The 7,230-nt window shown below is 34.5% G+C and overlaps 1 pseudogene; it reads right to left on the bottom strand.

Moving 5' to 3' along the window:
- Window positions 1-2,426: 2,426 nt before the first annotated feature.
- On the bottom strand, window positions 2,427-4,847 carry LOC132187711 (cathecol O-methyltransferase 1-like; annotated as a pseudogene).
- Between the last annotated feature and the right edge of the window lie 2,383 nt (window positions 4,848-7,230).

Here is a 7,230-nt window from a genome sequence, read left to right as displayed (position 1 = left end):
CACTTAATTAACTAAATTGGGGCATGTCCTATTGGAATGTCCCGAATTAAGGGGACGTTTTTCTGCGCAGGCGTTGCTAATTTTATTTTGTGTCGTTTACACAATAAAACGTCCTTATAAGGGGATGTTTTATTAAAGCGCCTCTATTCCAAGCGTTACTAAACTTTGTTTTTTTTGTAGTGATAGGACGTCATTATTGCATTCTTGTAGTAATGCCATTACAACATCAATAGATGGGCAGTCAAACAATCTTTTTCCATGCTACAAATTTATTTGCTAAATGTTTCTAAGCGAAAGAGAAAAATAAGCCTTAATTAAGTCAACAATAAAAGTAAGGAACAATGCCAAAAAGATACAAAATTGAAAATTCACCTTCAAAATTGTGGCATCTCCTTTTGGAAAACTTTCGAACATATCTCCAGCCACATGTTTTACACCTGGAAGATAAATTAACACCCCCTTTAAGCTACAGATTCTGTTAAAGAATCGCAAATAGCTGTCTAGACTCCCAAAAGTACAACCATTCATTAGCAATTCATGTATAGTAAAATTTGATGAACTGGATCTAGATAATCAATCTCCATAGTATTAGTCTCCACAAGATTTTAGCCATCTTTGTAATAACTTAGAATTTTTTTTTTTTTTTTTTTTTTTTTTTGTGGCATGACATGGTACATGAGAATTGATAATATGAAGGTTACAAAGACCATCTACTTTGAACTTTGGAAAGTTTTTTTGTGCATCTCTCTCTCCCTCTCACTCTTTCTTCCTCTCTACTTTAACATAAAAACATTGTTTGTTGGTAGCTTGACAGGGCACATGAAAATTAACATTATGAAGGTTGCAGAGATCATCTACTTTAACTTAGAAACAATTTTTTTTTTTTTTTTGGGCATCATACATGGGCATTGAGAATATGAAGGTTGCAGATATCAGAACAATAGAGATGTGGCGAACTGCACTTAAAACAACTGAAGTGGGAAAAGATTGGATTCATTGCATATCCAATGATTTTTTTATCATTTTAATCCCAAAGTCTGATAAGGAAATTTATCGAATTCAAAAATTACCGTTGGGAGAAACAACACAATATCTTAAACAATATTATTTAAAAAAAAACGTACTTGATGAACAGAAAACATACCAGGATAGGGCGGGGCATGTTGTATAACATGAGGCATGTCGAAATTAATGCCCTTAATTTTGGGGTATTTGGAAATGATTAAGCTAAGGGCCACTCCGATATTTCCACTACCAACGTCAACGATCTGCTTGAGGTTCTCAAAACCATCATAGGACTCAAGCATTTTCTTAACAAGTAAGGTAGTGAATTCAAATCAAACGACTTTTTAGATGTAATTTTTTTTTTCTAGTTTCATTTGCTTAAATAATTTTTTTATTAATAATCTCTACAAGTAATTAAGAAAATTCTCAGGTAGTACTAGTTTTCGTTGATCAATTTTTAACCAAATAAAATGACTTACGTCAACATTTATCTTTATAAAGAAATTAATTTTGTATAGTTATCATAATAACTTAATAACTAAAAACTTTTGAAAATTTTTGTTTACTATGTCCCTCACTTCTCCCCACTTTTAATGCTCCCTTTCTGTTTTTCTCTCTTTCCTTGTATTTTTCATGAAAAAACTATAATTTTTTTTTAAAGATAAATACTATATATACTTTTGTTTGTTATTTCATTTAATAGTGATTTTCAGTGACGTACTATTTTAGGAAGTGAGTACGTGGGAGTGAACACTTTAAAGTATGTATAGCATTTTTTAAAAAACAATTCATAATAAGATTTCCACTTATATGGATGCATCCCTTATTGCGGGCGTTTGGTTAATTTCACTAAAAAAAATTTCAGATTTAGTGACGCCTTGTAAGAAAACGACACTCCAAGGCGTCTCATTTAGTGGAACCGACACCCCTATAATAAGGGTGTCTGTTGAACAGTAAACCAACACCCTTAAGAGGTGTCGACAATGATTTACAAAGTGCTTGTTAAAGTAGTTTGAAATTTCAAACTACTTTAATAGGCACTTTGTTATATGAGAGATTTGTCAAAGATTTTTTTTTTTTTTTTCTTCTACGATGTTGACAAGTAATTTTAAATACTCAACTCTTATCTCATCCAATTTTAACAAGTGGCGCATGAAGAGACCATTTGCTTGACTTGGGCATGAAAGAGGTTGGCAGTCAAGCAGCATGAATCACTCATTTCAGGTTAATCTCTAAATTGATGGCTTTGTTATCATTTCATTAGACTGATGTGTCATGCCTACATAATACTATATCTATAAGCTATGTGTATATATATATATATATATCAACTGCAGCTAATTTGAAGTCGCAATTCTTATTTCAACTTTTCATAAGCATTTTTATTTAAAGTGTTTGGACAAGAAACGATAGATTTCCAAATTAATATTACAAGCAAGCAATCTACTTGAAGAACTCCATAACCCAATAATTACAGACAAAAGATTCAAATCTGATGCCACTAAACCCTGCTTTGGTTGCCAAGGCAATGAATTCTGCTTCCGTCCTTTCCTTCCCTCCTGGGGGTAACATGAGTCATCACGTTCACATCCAATTGACAGTTGCACTTCATAGAAGTGCTATTCTCAGGCATAATTGGAAGAGCTGCATCCACAACAATCACCTTTCCATCATTTGGTGTAGCCTCGTAGCAGTTCTTCAACAGCTTCAAGCACTTTTCATCATTCCAATCATGGAGTATCCACTACAAAATGTATCCAAATTATAACACCATTTCTCTTCAACTCATATACAAAAAGTACACAAATCAATCAAACCCACCTTCATAAAAATGGCATCCCCCTTAGGAACGCTTTCGAACATGTCTCCCCCGACATGTTCCACACCTGCAACACCAATTAATTAACACCTCTCTTTATCCCCCCACACACAAATATATATAGCTTATGAAGAACATTATATATATATATAAAAGAAGAGCAAATTAACCAGGATAATGTGGGGCATGTTGTATGACATGGGGCAAGTCGAAATTAATGGCCTTGATATGGGGGTATCTGGAAGTGATCAAGTTGAGAGTGACTCCTAGACCGCCGCCGACATCAACCAATTGCTTGAGTTGCTGGAAGCCTTTGTAGGAGTCAAGGATGTACTTAATAAAAATGGCTGAGTGGTTGAACATGGCTGCGTTAAGAACCTGGTTGAGCCTGGGCTCCAACCTGGCGTACTCGAAGGCCTGCTTGCCATGAGCTCTGTTGAATGCAATTCCTCCTCCCTCAAGAATTGCATCTTTCATATGGGACCTATCAATGAATTCGGACCAAAATCAGCACAAGTACTGGTTTGTACGAGCAATACTTTTTAAATAAATCTACAAATATTATATAAATTCCAAGATCTTAACTATATATATATATATCATGAGTTTCACAATAAATTCATAAAAGAATGTACCAGAATCTAGAACAATTAAACTTTAGTAGTTTGGAATTCACTACACTATCTATCCCATGCACCACATGATGTTACTCAACAATGACGACAACTATAAGTAAACAAAAATCTTGCAATAGTTATATTTATTTATTTAGTATTAGGTTAATTTTGTCAAAATCACTTAATTATAAACAGACACGAGCAATCACCCAACGCAAATTGTAGGACAAGCAAAGCTCACATGAATGATAGAGAGATTAGGTAGTGGAAGAGGTAGCCTACATGTTCCAATTATGATCTAATTAATTTGTTTATCCCAATTCGAAGTTTAAACTCGAAAACATTAATATTGTAATATAAGGGGCTTGGGTTTAACGACATTGTTATTTCAAATATGTGATGGATTTAAACATTTAAACTCAAAAATATCTATTGAATCATTAAATGGCGGAATAAATATTGTAGTTTGTTATATATATATATATATATATATATATATATGAAAGCATTTTTAATGGTCTAAAAAGCTTAAAAATGGCCAAAAAACACTTTTGGCAAAAGCTTAAAATTGAAGTTTTTACCAAAAAGCTTATTTTTTTTTTTTACTTAAAACCTCTATTTCTTAAACACAATCCTACAGGCTCTAAAATAACTTTGCACACCAAAAGCACTTTAGGCATAACTGTGCAATATTTTCATAAACAAGTGGACTAGCTTAAAAAAATTGTTTGATAATCCACTCTTTTTTTTTCACTAAAAAAGTCAAAACATTAACAAACAACTTGCAACAGTTTTTTAATATTCTTTTTACCAATTCGATGATGGATTCACATGTCCATTGTACCGATACCATGAAAGATCGTCGACTAGCTTTTTTTTATTTATTTTTTTGGAAAAAAAAAAAAACAAAAGAAGAAAACAAACTAATTATGAACAGAAAAAAGGTAGGAAAAGATGAAAAAGTGGACGTGAAAATAGAAAATAGACCAGCAATCTAAGCTGACCTTGTCGAAAAACAAGGCCATGATAGGTACCAAAGAGACACCATCTTCGTTGCAGACGAAGTGCTTAGACACATCAGAAAGACTATAAAGCCTCTGCGAAGATCCAGAGTCATCAGCAGCCACAGAGCAACCAAGCAGAGAGTGGGTGGCCAGCATCCTCAGAATACGGTCCAACATCATGGGTGCCTCGGGGTTCTTGGTTGGCATCTGTTGAACAATCTGTGTAGGGGAGAGCTTGGCTCCCGGACCCGCTTTTGCTAGAATTTCAAAAACGCCAAGCTCCATGGCCGATTGCAAGGTTATGGACACCATATAGGAGCTTGCCACCTGCAAGGCATACGTGAAGCTCTCTTCTTCATTCTCATTAATTCTTGGGGTCGATTTCTTTAGAGAGGTAGCCATTATAGAAACTTGGAGTGACGATCAAAGCTAGTCTGCTCTATATATAGTTGTTTAGATATTTGCAAGTTTAATAAAATATTTATCGATTTATAAGCCATACGTATGAAGGTGGTTCTAATAGGTTCTAATTCTGCCACGCAATGAGCATCAGACCAGTTGATTTTTTCTAATGCAATATCAGTGGTTTGATTTCAAAAAAAAAAAAGAAAAGGTAAGTGTATTAGTAATTGTCACTTTATTTAAAAGTTTAAAATGACGTAATTAATACTATATATATTGTTAAATTAAAATAAAAAAAAAAAAAAAAAAAAAAAAAAAACTTAAACCATATAACAATTTATTTCTGTGATAAAACAAAATAAAATCTGTAGATTCAAATAATTCTTCTCACTTTGACACAAGTTCTTTTCCTTTGTTGTAAGTCTTCTCTTCAGCCTTAACTTAGCCAACAAAGCTTAATTATTGTTTCGAGGGTACGTGTTGCACCTGACCTGAGGAATGATTTTTTTTTTGTTTGACACGCCACATAAGAGAAGGGAAGGAGTTTTGTTTAGTGAAAAATAGTTGCATAAAGAAAAAGAAATAGGAGAAAAAGGAGGAGTGTTTAATCTATAGCTAGTTTCTTCATTGATTAATTGGATTAGGTGAGACTTAATTTGAACTAAATAATATACACTAAAAACAAGGGAAAATGTATAACAAATCCTTGACTCAGCCTTTCAAAATTTTAATATCCCTAAGTTTTTTTTTTTTTTTTTTTTCGAAAATTTACTCCCTCGGTTAATGAAAAATACATTAAAATACTTGCCATCTAGTTTTGTTAACAGCCGTTAAATATACCAAAACGCACCATTTTTGGAGTGGGCTACATCAGATTTTTTTTGGTCCTACGTGTCCACTTTTGACATGTAGGACCAAAACACACCGTTTTGGATAGGTCCAAAACGGTGTGTTTTGGTAATACTTGGGGTGTTATTTCCTCACCCCAAATCGCGCGACACACGACTGAAACCACCAAGCCCGTCGAGCAGCCCTTCAACATTCCCGACGCACCAAGCTTCCCCCCTGACGCAGTCACCGGCGAACCCACCGGCCTTGAGACCAGCGCAAGAGTTATTCCCAATCGTGCGACAGATGACTCAAAGCAAGCCCAGATTCCCGTCCGTCAAACAACCTCATATTCCCGAGGCACCAAGGTTCCCCCTGACGCACTCACCGGTTCGTCAAGCAACCCCATATTCCCGAGGCACCATGGTTCCCCCTGACACACTCACCGGCGAACCCACCGGTCCAACAAAACCACCGTGAAACTCATTCCAGTGTCACTCAGTCCGGCGTCAGATCTCCTGCTAGGGTTCAGTAAATTTCAAATTTTTTATTCAAAAAATTTCGGATTCCGTGTAGAGGTATTTCCTGGAAATTTTTGTGGGTTTTGTTGGTTGAAACAAATGAAATAATCTTCTTGTAGTTTGATGAAATTTTTTTTTAGTATTGGAACCTTATTGTCGAAACCCCCATCCCCAAGCATTTTTGCCGAACCTGTGTTTATATACCTTATTGGGCTGATGTGTTGGATATATATACTTCATTGCTATGTTATATAGACTTTAGTGTTATGAATTGGCAGTGGTTGTCGGCATGGAATATTTTTCTTGTGGCCCTGGAACTTTTGCTTGTAGCCCAATATTGGTTGTTGTCCATTAGCTATTGTGATCTTTTACATTGACAGTGGATTTGTCATAATAGGCAGATGTGTTGGAAAGTTTTTTTTTTTTGGTGTTTTGTCGTGGCGTAGTGGCTTTGTCCATAATTTTGGTTGTGGTCCCATATTGTTTGTGTGTTAAGTCCTTTGACAATTGGTTGGGTTAATATTTTATATTAAAAGAGGCCTAAGAATTATTCTCTATTTACTAGAAATATATATTTTCGTCCAATCGCCTTGATGTTAATATATTCTCCACTTTTGTTTCTCTTGGAGCCCATGATGATTCAAGCATAACAAAGAAATGACAAAGAAAGAAAGAAAGATAATGTGAGATCATTTGAATTGTACACCTTTTTATAAATGGTTATACAAGAGGAGTTAGACTATCTGATACTTTTTGGTGTGTTTGGGTAAGAGGTTTGACTATGTGATACTTCATTGAATGGATCATAAATTTTTATAAAAAAAAAGAAGTTTAATACCCATGGACAATGGTGAGCTTGAAAGTCTTTAGCATCCACTAATCTTTAAGTTTGCCCTTGACATGGGTCCAATAATATATCTATATCTATATATATATAGTGTTGTCCCATAATGGTTGTATACATATAATGTCTGTATTATTAGCCAGAGCACAGGTTCTGAATCACCTTTACATTCTATCAATTTTTTCTTTTT

Source organism: Corylus avellana, chromosome ca7 (assembly GCF_901000735.1).
Source record: "Corylus avellana chromosome ca7, CavTom2PMs-1.0".
NCBI classification, from domain to species: Eukaryota; Viridiplantae; Streptophyta; class Magnoliopsida; order Fagales; family Betulaceae; genus Corylus; species Corylus avellana.
The sequence above is the reverse complement of the archived record's forward strand: the minus strand, read 5'-3'. Positions and strand labels throughout refer to the sequence as shown.